The sequence below is a fragment of the Megalops cyprinoides genome, chromosome 3, assembly GCF_013368585.1.
Source record: "Megalops cyprinoides isolate fMegCyp1 chromosome 3, fMegCyp1.pri, whole genome shotgun sequence".
Classification (NCBI taxonomy): Eukaryota; Metazoa; Chordata; class Actinopteri; order Elopiformes; family Megalopidae; genus Megalops; species Megalops cyprinoides.
This window is the reverse complement of record NC_050585.1, coordinates 26,946,633-26,958,739: the sequence shown is the minus strand read 5'-3', so window position 1 is coordinate 26,958,739 and position 12,107 is coordinate 26,946,633. Positions and strand designations below refer to the sequence as shown.

Genomic DNA, 12,107 nt, shown 5'->3' with positions numbered 1-12,107 from the left:
AGTGATATTCCCATAGGTATGTGTGGCAATTGAGGAATATCCCACGTCTTGTTCTGTTTTGGCACAACCAGCATACTTTCTTATTAGAGCTATGGTTATTGAAATAAACTCTTTACATGAGTCGTCGCGGTCGGGATATGTGAATATTCCTGTTAATATCACATAAACATAATTAGTATGTGTGTTAGGCAAGTCATTAAAATCCTCTGCTAGTGCTGTGTTTACATAAACTTGCACAGCCTGGGAGTTGCCCATGCATTTAATAACACCATCACATTGAATGTGTTGCATAAAACTGATGAACTTTTCATCAAACATGTTAGCCATTTTCACCCTCCTTCAGTTCATTTTTGGTGGTGGAAATAGTCAATCATGAGGTGTTAAGATGGCTCAGATGGCAATGACTGAATTAATAGCCCATATCCTACAAGGGCGAGGGGCCTCTGTCCTACTAGGGTTCATAGTCTCCCAGAATGTGACCTTTTGATTATTTCTGACATGCTCACTCAGATGCCCTTTGAGCCCTTAGCTGGGCTGAACTGAAGATTGCCAACACAAAATGTCATTTTCACAGAGAGTAATCATGTCGGAGAGGTATGTGTATTACCCATGTTTGAAGTTTGGAGGAACTATAAGACCCTCCTGATTTTTTTTTAACCTAAGATCCCATTTGATCATGTCATTGCCTTTTGTAATTGAGACCCTTTGACATGCCTTCACATAGACTGAACACATTGTGCCCAGCCAGGTCTCCAAGGAATAATTGGACTCATAGGTCATAGGTCATAAATAATGGCCATTTCCTTGTACATTGCAGAGGTAATGTACATGCAGTTTTTGTCTAAACAATGCTTGGCCCACTGCATTGTGGATAATAATTTATAATTTCATTGTCTTCTAAGAGTTTAGGTTAGATTTCTCCTTCATGGGTAGTGGCTCACTCTTGTAGGGGCATATTTCCTGCATGCTGCTATAGGATGTTTGCATGGCTTTTATAATATTTTACCACTGAAATGTAGAGGTGTACTTACCAATGGCCTTCCCTGTCTTGCAGATAGCTGGGAAGCCACATATGGGCTCCACACCAAACTGCATTTTTGTTCACTTATCACTTCCTATTTTAATGGCAAATCATGGTTTCATGCATGTCTCACTCTGGAATGTGGAACTTGATTTCTTCCTAGTTAAACTGGCATTTAAATTTGTGGACGAAAAAACAAAAATATGATTAAGCTGCCTCCTATCGTATCATATTCACATAGCTGAAATGTCTTAAGTTACGCCTGAAATAAACATAAGTCATATGTCTGCATGAAGACAATCTGATAGCAAAAACACAATTAGCATTCTTGAACCTAAAATTACTTCCATACGCCACCACTTCTGCCATTTCCGTGGCTGTTTTTTTCTTTTTCTTTTTTCTGGAGTCACTCTCATCCCATCTCAAGCCTAGTCTCTGGAATAATGACAGCAGAGTCTGTCCCAAATGTGCTCTCAAATAACCCTTTTTCAGGAAGTATGTATGAATGTGACATCGGTTAAGTATGGACTCGTTCACTTACACTTCACTTAGGCACCTAGATTGGGACACAGCCCCAGCAGACACCATGCAACACATTAAGCAAACAATTTCATAATGACAGTAATTGTCATCACATCTTTCATTAATTTGAAAGACTGCATAGGAACAGATTTACTGCATATAACACACTGAATGTCAAGATAATGCCATTGCATTAATCACATTATTCTGATTAAAGACTTGGTGCCAGCCACCATAAATTCCGAAACCTAATAAAACACTAACAGTTCAATGGGCTTTGCATGGTGAGCTCTGGCTTATTTTATTTGTTGCAATCTTGAATTGTGTGGCTGTGTGTGTATGAGTATATGAGAGTGTCCATGTGTTGGGCAGACTTCCATTACTCTGTTCCACAAGAAAGAGGCTTACCATATGGAAACACTGCACTGTGCAACTTTCAGGAGCTTTGAGCTGCAAGAGCTGGCTCCAGGGCTTCTGCACAGTATCCGCCACAGCTTTGTTTCCCAGATTAATAGAATAAACACCAATGTGGAATTTTTGCACCCAGTGCCCTTCTAAAGAGCACAGGCCATTAAGAACTCCAGTGTACTGACCCTATTATAAAACAAGCCAGTTGCGTGGTCACATGACCTCACAGCCCCTTTCCTCCCCTTCGTCTAGTTTAGAAAAGCTCCTGAATTAACTTCCACTTCATAAGATTGATCAGCATACCGAAGGGACTTCAAAGAAAAATGTCGTCACAACTGCAAACCAGTTCAAAAGCTTTCAGTCTACAACCTAATCTATTCTATGAAGTTTGCACTGCTAACCAAACACCCCGTCTCCCATTGCTCCCTGGTATGGCGGGTCCATTCTACAAACTGATGTTGAATAAGCAAAGGCTTAGAGAACAAAAACAGGTTTGTGATTCTTGGCATTAGAAGATTTTGTGCATTTAAACAACCAGCACATTTCACTAACCATTTCTGCTCTAGCACATTTTCCCAACTGCTTTTTATCCTGTAGAAATTTAAATCTATGTATGTGCAATATGTTGCACAGATGTTAACATTTATCCCTTCCATCATAGGAACTCCCCCTCTATTTTCTAACTGTATCTTGAACAAGTAAGTACAGTAATTTTGCATGGTTTCAGAATTCAGACTTTTAAAGAGAATTTTTAACCATAGTGTGCAAAAGTGGAGGTGCTGTTTTAAACAGGTAAGAAGAGATGATGGTATGGAGAGAGTTGAAGAGATGATTGTTCCCATTTTCAAATAAGGTTTTTGTTTAAAACATTTTAATGGGTTGTTTCAGAGGTGTTGAGACTGCTGGACCAATTCAGTTTTTTTGGCTTGCTTTTGATATGAATTCAAAGTGTAGTATGACCTTCTTGAGTGTGTTTAGATTTTACCATTCTGATGTCTGTAAATTTCTGAATGACAGGAAGTAATATAAGTGGGCTAGACTGCAGGTGAGGTGGATGGATCGATATATGGGTATTATGCCAACAACTTCTCATACCATGGACTCAGTCAGTCAAGTCAAACATGTTCTTGTTCATTAATGCAAATTAATTCTGTAATACAAATTTGCAAGATAATTAAGACAATTGTTCAATCAAATAATTTTAGAAACTAAAAAACAACTCCTTTAGCTTAATCAGTTAAGAAGTGTCATAAAATTGTTCAAGAGACTGAAGCAATTCAGCTAAAGAACAATCAAATTATTACACAGGTAACCATAGTTCTGTGAACAAGGTCAATACACCCAGCACACTTTTCCACAAGGAAATAAACAGACAACTCCATTGCAGGGGGGAAGGTGAGTTCTCACTCCCAGCAGTCTTATTTCACAAGGGCTCAACCAACCTCTACAGAACACTCCAGCAGAGCATGACCAACATTAGTCACATGCTGGTTCCTGCACACAAACGAGACCAATGACTGACGAAGCTCAAATGGAGCCTCCAGACTAGCTTGTCCAAATTGCTGTAGGACAATGAAATTGTATCCACAGTCCAGTGGGCCAAGTATTTTATTTTATTATTTTTTTGACACAGCACTGCTGCGTGTCTTATGTCGGTACCATATAGTCAGTCAGCGTTTCCATCCTTTGTACAAGTCATTTCTCAGAAATGGGACTAGGCACAGCATGTTTCACCTCACAGCTTCAACAGAGGCCTGTGAAAGCACCTGAAAGGCTTCCAGCTCCAGGAACCTACACACATATGATTGGGATTAAAATCTAAGGAGCTGGGGAAAGGAGAAATGTGTCATGTTCTCCGAACCTGAGAGAACTGCATGGCACAGATAATGTGTGAAGCTTGCTCGCACACCTTGTAGATATGACTGCCACCAAAAAGACCTTTTATAGTGAGAGCAACCTTAAACTCAGCCCTCAAAGGGTGGCTCTGACAGTAACAACAACAATCTGAATGTTCTGTGAGGAGACTGTGACTCTACTTCTTTTAGACACAAGCTGGTAAGAAGATGCAACCCTGGCAACAAGCTGTCAGTTTGCTTATGGCCAAACCCAGAAGACTGGTAAAATAAAACTCCTGCTTTCTAGGAGCAGCAGGAGAATTTGTGATCATTAATTCAAACATTTCAACACATTGCCAACCCAAGAGAAAAAAAAAAAAAAAAAAACTTCGACAAAATATTCAAAGACATAAGTAAATCATTTTTTCCTTTATATGCCTTGCACACAAATTTTAAATGTTTTACGTATGACACACAACTCACAACACACAATATCACAAACAAATGTGAGGTACACAGAACAATGTTTAATTTACAGAAATAGCAAGAACAGCAAGCAGCTAGTTTAACTTCTGGAACAAGAGAATGCCAGGAATCTTTGTTAATGTATGGCACTCATTTGCTTGTCTAATTTAGTGGTCTGATATAGTGCCCAAATACCTTACATAACCAATCCACTAAATCAAGGTAAAATCTGCCTTCACTGGATAATAAATTAAGTGTTCAGTGACATCAACAAACTAAGCGTTGAAGCTGCAAGACCAACACAGCTCTAGTTAACAACTGGTGTACAGGGTTAAGACAACATAACATTCACAAATTGTATTGAGTGTAATACCATACAAGTTTACTGATAAGGTTACATTCCAACAGTATTTTATTTTTGATCTATTAAAAACTGATTACCATTTAATACAACATAAAAATTCAACTAGGCTTTTCTGCTTCACAGCTCACTGTAAAAAGAAGGAGATGGATTAAAATTGAATCATATTGAACTTTTCACTGTATAGCTCAAGGAACAACACAAGGAGACCTTTATGCAATGCTACCTACCTCTGCCCTTCCCTCTTTCAATTTCCAGAGTTCTAATGGAAAGTAAAAGGGTTGAGGTTTAGCATTCAGCTTCAGAGGATGGAGGCCATACAGCAGTCATACGAATAACACAAAACAGGATACTAGCCTTTCTACTTTTGAATACACCATACATTGAATGAATGAAGGGATGCTAGGAAAAATATCCCCTTTCTCAGTTTAATTTCTCAGTTTCTTGTCATTCCTGCTCTTGAACTGGAAATGGAAATTAAAGATACCCAAATCAGAGTTTGACTAGTTACACTAGGTAGCTGTAGTACCTTGTGCTGGACTTCCTGTTGAATGAGGCACAAGTTTCAAGAAGACAACTGCACTGTCCTTTTCCAAACCACTGACCTTCCTCAAAGAATCTAGCAGAGTACATCTGAACTCCTTTAAAAAACTTGTGTTTTCATTTTTGGACTAGCTGCACAAAAATGTAAAAATAAATAAATAAATACCTTGTCGCAATCTCTCAATTTCTTGTTGATACTGCACACAGTTCTCACAATCTAAAAGGAACAAATGAAAATGCAGTTGTAAGCAGTGATCATGGAGGAAACATTGCAAAAACATCGCAAAGACAGGGTAAATTGAACCACTAAACACACTACATTGACACACACATCCAGAGCTTTAAAGTCCTGAGAAATTGATGTGCAAGCATTTACTACTACAAAATTATAGCTAGAAGCCAAATTCACCAATTACAAATAAGATGAAAGTATATCATTATCTTGTGACAAGTTCTGCTAGTCATACATACAGATTACTAATCTGTTAAATATTAGCCTTATCTGTACTTGCATTCAAACATGCAAATAAAAAAAAATAAAATAAAATTAAAAAAAAAAAACATACTCTCTTCAGCTTTCCTTAAGGGGTTTTCACTCTCACATGTCCCATTTACAGCAGAGGAAAGGGCTGTAAAGAAGGAAACCCATCAGATATGTAGTGAATCATTCTTACACACAGCCACATACAGACAATCACACACTTTTGAAGGAGAATTCAAAAATGACCATGCTAACGATTTTTCCACAAAACAGAATAAACTCTGATGGGGTGGACAGAATGCTCTCCATGCTTATATCATCTTTATGTGCACAACACTCACCTTCTGTGGCTGGAGCAGGTGGTTGGGTGTTCTGAGAGGAAGGTACAGACACGGCAGAGACAGAACCTGGAAAACACAAAAATAAAATTGTTAAGAAAGATTGCTACAGCAGTTTTATTTTCTCCTGTAACAAAGGCAGCAACCTGCAACAGTACTTACTGATGCATCAAATGCTGTACTCTAACAAAAATTAACACATTTGTCTGTTTTCACTAGAAATTACACTGTGATGCCCAGTTCGGTTACAGTATATTATACTACATTCATTTAGCAGACGCCGTTATCCAGAGCGACTTGTAGCAGAATAGAACAGAAGTGTATCCATTATGTTTCTGGTGAAATGTCTTCCCTGCCTATTTTCATGCATATTTCACATGCTATTAGTCCATTCCAGTAGCAACTGCAAATTGCACAAAGAAAATTTCTGGCTAGCTAAAACTATACATGATGTAAGTACTAAATGTAGCTGCCAAGAAGAACATAATTATTTTGACATGGTAGTGCTTGCATTATAGAATTGCAACCTATAATAAAAAAGGAATTACTAGCTACTGTGAATTTATAATCTCATCAGGAGATCACAGCATTTCTTGCAGCACACTGAAGGAACACTAAAATATACCATTCAACTGTAGGTAATGGTGATGTAGCCTTTATTATGCCACGGCAATAGATTTTATTACATTAAATACAAACATCTTTTGAACTGTTACAACAAGCTTCTTTGATTACTGTAACAGAGCAGTTATGATGATTATTTTATCTTCTAAAATGACAATCATTTAAGTAAACTTTGGCCTCAAGAACAAAACTGTATGTAAACAAAACTAGTTTACATGCTAGGGGTGTTAAATTGCATACAACACAGGCATTCAGCACACAGTGCCACACACAGTACTCCAGGTGCACCAATTCAAGTTATAACATCACCTGCAAAATCAACACTGAATGTTTAAGATGACCATGTTCAGCCTTTTACATGATTGCCAGTTTTAATTTCATTTAAAGTGAGTAAGCACAAGGAATAATCTAGAAGCTGGTATTTTGATCTTAAATCATCATTAGCACAACTAAAGGAGCACAGCACAGTGGTTGCCGAATGCATACGTGTATCATGGGGCTGCGCCTTCAATAAGAACCGGAGAGCTGAGCACCCTCAGCCTGCTGACCCACTTACCAGTGTTCTTTGCATTTGGCTGCAACCCCTTCAGTCGACTTGAGGGTCTCCTGGGACCATTTGCACCCCCTGCTGGCACAGGCAGGCCCCTGGGAGCCTCACTACTGGTGGTTGGAGCATCTGTGTGTCAATAAATAACATCCGTGGGAATGAGAGAAAGGAAAAGGTTTGTGGGAACCATTTGTACCAACAAGCTTACATGCATTATGGTTCCTCATAAGCAGCAAAATGTCACCAGTCTCTACTGCATATAATAATAATTTAATTCAGAGAGGGAATAAGTTATCTACAGTGTACAAGCATTACCCGTTATTAAGCTTGTCAGCCAACAGGTCCGACTGCTCATCCCCACCCCGATCCCCCAAATGAATATTGTTTATTTGAATACAATGTAGGAGGGACAGGAAAAGCTGCTATTTTGAGTGCCACAGATTATTCTGTGTTTTGTTTCACTCGAACCCTTAATTTGTAATGCTTCGGTTTTGTTCCCTATCATTACGTTTTAATACCAATAACAGCACATGAAGAAAAAAAATTACATTCACATGTACAGTACCAGTCAAAAGTTTGGATGCACTTTTCTTTATTTTTACTATTTTCCACATTTTAGAATAATGTCATCAAAGACATCAAAACTATGAAATAACACAAATCGTATTATGCAGTGACAAAAAAGTGTTAGCAACATGTTTTGAATACTTAAAAATAGCTGAAAAATAATTTTAAATTAAATTTTAATTAAATTTTTGGATAGAAATTCATACATAGACAAATGAAGTTGATGCCTAAGGAAAAAATTTCAAGCATTTTAGTATAAGTCTTTAGATCAAAATGTCTTTGAATGCATGTTTCCTATTATCTTAATCAGGTGTGTCCAAACTTTTGACTGGTACTGTAGTTTAGAAAGAAGTCTCTTTCTTAAAATAAAAATATTTGGGTCAAGCAAAGACTTGTCTAGAGGAATAAGATGTGCAGCTACAGTAACTGACTCAAAAAAAAAAGCCTGTTCAAACAGATGTGTGCCCCGGTGGCAGCTTAAACCTGTCTCAAAAGGTGGCTGGAGAAACATCTGACATGGTGAAAAATCACCAAAATATATTCTGGTCTGCGCTGTGCTTTCCAATATTTTTAATAATCAGATTGACGTATGAACTTTCCAGACGTCTCACCAGAGTTTTTTTCTTTTTGCTGCAGCCCGTTCAGTCGAGCTGCAGGTCTCGTGAGATCATGTGCGCCCCCTGCTGGCCTAGCGAGGCCCCTGGGAGCCTCACTAGTACTGGACTGAGCGTCTGTGTAAAAAGAAAACATCCACGGTCATGACAGAAAGGAAAATGTCTGTGACAACCATTTGTACCAAGAAGCTTATAGGCATTATGATTCCTTATCAGTAGCAAAATATGCTCAGTCTCTACTATACTTGGTTAAAAACAAGAAATAATTTCATTCAGAGAGGGAATAAGTTATCTACAATGCACAACCAATATCTATTATTAAGCTTGTCAACCAAGAGGGCCTGACTGCTCATCCACACCCCAACCCCCCAAATGAATATTGTTTATTTGAATACAATGTAGGAGGAACAGGAACTGCTATTTTGAGTGCCACAGATTCTTCTGTTTTTTTTTTTCCTTCCAAGTCCTTAATTTGTAATGCTTCGGTTTTGTTCACTACCATGACATTTTAATACCAATAATAGCATGCGAAGAAAAAAAATGACGTTCACATGTACTTTCGAAAATAAGGCTCGCTCTTAAAGTAACAATATTTGGGTCAAGCTAAGACTTGTCTGGAGTCATATCATGTGCAGCTACATGAGAAATCCCCAAAATATTGTTTAGTCTGTGCTGGAATTTTTTAATACAATCGGAATGCCGCATAAACGTTCCAAACCTCGTACCGGAATTCTTTTCTTTTTGCTGCTGCCTGCTCAGTCGAGTTGTAGGTCTCGTGAGACCATGTGCGCCCACTACTGGCACAGGTAGGCCTTTGACAGCCTCACTGGTGGTGGCCAGAGCATCTGTGTTTCAATAAATAACATCCATGGGCATGAGAAGGGATATACAAATGCATAAATGCAGGGCAACAAAGCACTACATTTTCCAATACCAACTTGCAAAAAAAGCTATCATTAACAACAAAAAAAAGTTGAATAAAACTGTCCACATTCTGTTCTCTGAACAATGAGATGAAACATAGGCAAAAAGTCTTGTAAGTGAAATAATAAATGGGCGCAAAGCATTTAATATCTCAAATATTTCAAAAATTTTCAACTCAAGCAATGTGTCTCTGAATCAAATCTAAATGTACTCATTCATACCAACTCTCGTCCTCTTAGAGTCTGGCAACGTGTCGTCCGTGCTTCCTCTAGGCTGTTTCTGTGCTTGGGTGGGTGGCTGTACACTGCTTCCCTTTGATCCTGAGACAGACAAAAATCAACAGGAATTTGGACACACAACACTATATACAGAGGCATGATTGTGCAAGTGCAGCCAACTAGAGACAAAAGACTAACATCTCCACAGCAAGATTCACAGTATTACATTACAATATAGTCTCTGCTCTTATCCTACACAATGTGGTAAAGTGTTTTATGCTGAAAAAACATAGAATGAACAGACAGCAAAATGAAGAAAAAAAAAAAACTAAAAAACTGCAGTAAGGATAAGTGTACGGAAACCTTGAAAACAAACTGAAATATTTTAAAATAATAATTGTAAACAGCCTCCACATCAACATTAGTTGACCATGACAATTTCAGATATCCATCTGTTAATTACTGCACTTAGTCTAGACTAACCCAAAGGCCTGTTTGTAGCTGCAGCCTGGGTCTCTCCCTTGGATGCTGCCCAAGTCAACGGCCTGAGGCCCAGTCGGGATCTGAGGGAAGACGGGGGTGCCAGGCCAGAGGCTCGAGGCTTCTGTAGACCAGAGGACGGCAGCTTGCTTTCTGCAGGGTTTTAGGTAATCAATCACAAATGTGTCAGTTGCCACATCTTAATCACGCATCCAAATCCTGAATTGAGAATACATTTTAAATTCAAATTTCATTTTAACATTACGTTCCTTAACGCCCTCCTTACCTGCAACAGTACTTTGTTTCTTGCCAGGAGCTGAAACAGCAGATGACTTTAGGGGCAGAAACACAACATGAACACACACCAGTTAAGACAAGCCTTGACATCAATATCAAAATTGAAATATTTCAGATCACAAATGCAAAAAGACATTTAAAATTGTATTTTTAAGACTGTTCCATCCTGCTGCTTCTAACACCTTTTCACTTTGTTGTGCCAAAAGCTAGTGCTGCAAGTAACCGAAAAGAAATATCTTGAGTACAATATCTTAATGTACAATGGCCGGAGAAAGTGTTCACCTGCTGAGACTTTTAGTACATTTTATTGTTACAACCTGAAACCTTCATTTTTTTTTTCTTCTGATCTACCCAACCCACTCTAGACTTTCAATGTGCTAAAAAAAAAAAAACTAATTAAAAACAAAAAGCCTCTCGACTGGAAAAATTATTCACACCTTAATAACATTCTTAAATAAGCTCTGGCTCAGCCATCTGTCTTCATAATTGGACGGTGTCCACCTGTGTGTAACTGAAGTGGTCAACAGACTAGATTGAACGTAACTGTCTTTATGAGGTTAAATACACACATCTGTGTAAGGTGCCACCATTGGGCAATCCATATAAGGAAATGTGCAATCAAAAGAGCTTAAGGGAAAGAGATGTGGACAGACAAGTCAAGGAGGGATACAAAAAGATTTCCAAAGCTTTGAGTATGCCATAAAGCATGGTGAAATCAATTATAAAAAAGAAGGAACAGAAACTGCCCAGAATCTTCATTGACCAGGTTGGCTTCTAAAGCTGAGCAGCCAGGGAAGAAAGGCTTTGGTCAGGGAAGCAACCAAGAGGCCGAGTTTCCTGACTGAGATGAAAGAAACTGAATAAGACAACAATCACTCAGGTCCTCCACAATTCTGGGCTGTAGGGTGTTGGAGGCTGCCATACTTTTAAAATGTCAAAGTTCTGTTTGGAGTATGCAATAAGAAGTGTAGGAGCCTCTCAGACAATATAGAACAAAAATTTGCGGTGTGATGAAACCAGTTTGAGTTGTTTGGCCCTAATGCTGAATGCTATGTCTGGCAAAACAAGGGTACTGCTTAACCTCCAAGAGCACCATCCCCACTGAGAAGTATGCAGTGGCAGCATTATGTTGTGGGGTTGCGTTTCATCAGGAGGGACTAGTAGGCTTGTCAGAGGAAGAATGGATGGAGAAAAATAATGACAGCTCCTTCAGCAAAACCTTGGACAGTCTACAAAAGACCAGAAACGGGGACAGATTCATCTTTCAACTGAACAAAGCAACTCTAGAGTGGCTTTAAAAAGCAGAAACTGAATGTCCTAAAGTGGGATGCAAAGTCCAGACCCAATAGAACCCAACAGAAAATCTGTGGCAGGAGCTGAAGATCGCTGTACACCACCAGTCCCCACACAATGTGCAACAATTAGCAGTTTTGCTTGGAAGAGTGGGTGAAACCTACACCCGCAAAACGTGAAAAGTTTGGGAGAACTTGCCACATAGGACTTGAAGCTGTCGCTGCAAAAGAAGAGTACTAAATGCAAAATGAGGTGAATACTTAAACAGGATTTTTCTGTTGGATATTTTTCATTCAGTTTTTTTCCAGTAAAAATGCATTTCCTACATTAAAGGGTTGAGTGTTTTGATTATTGCATGAAAAAAATCCATCCAAGTGCATCAAACTTTCAGGCTGTAACAAAACAAAATGTGGTAAAACTCCAAGGGGTGAATACTTTCTCCAGCCACTGTATATGCATAAGGCATCTAAAAGAGGCAGATGCATGCAGTTCAAGAGAACCATACCAAAGAGCGTGTGGCTGTCATGTTCCTAGCAGGTGATTTTGGAGCTCCTTTAGCCTTCTTTCCA

The 12,107-nt window shown here is 38.7% G+C and overlaps 1 long non-coding RNA gene across 1 annotated transcript; it reads right to left on the bottom strand.

The window, feature by feature from the left end:
* Positions 1-10,024: 10,024 nt before the first annotated feature.
* Positions 10,025-12,107, bottom strand: LOC118774225. The gene is made up of 3 exons (XR_005004811.1): positions 12,044-12,107; positions 10,235-10,280; positions 10,025-10,101 (listed from the first exon to the last, which is right to left on the bottom strand). It is a non-coding gene; the product is annotated as an uncharacterized LOC118774225 (long non-coding RNA).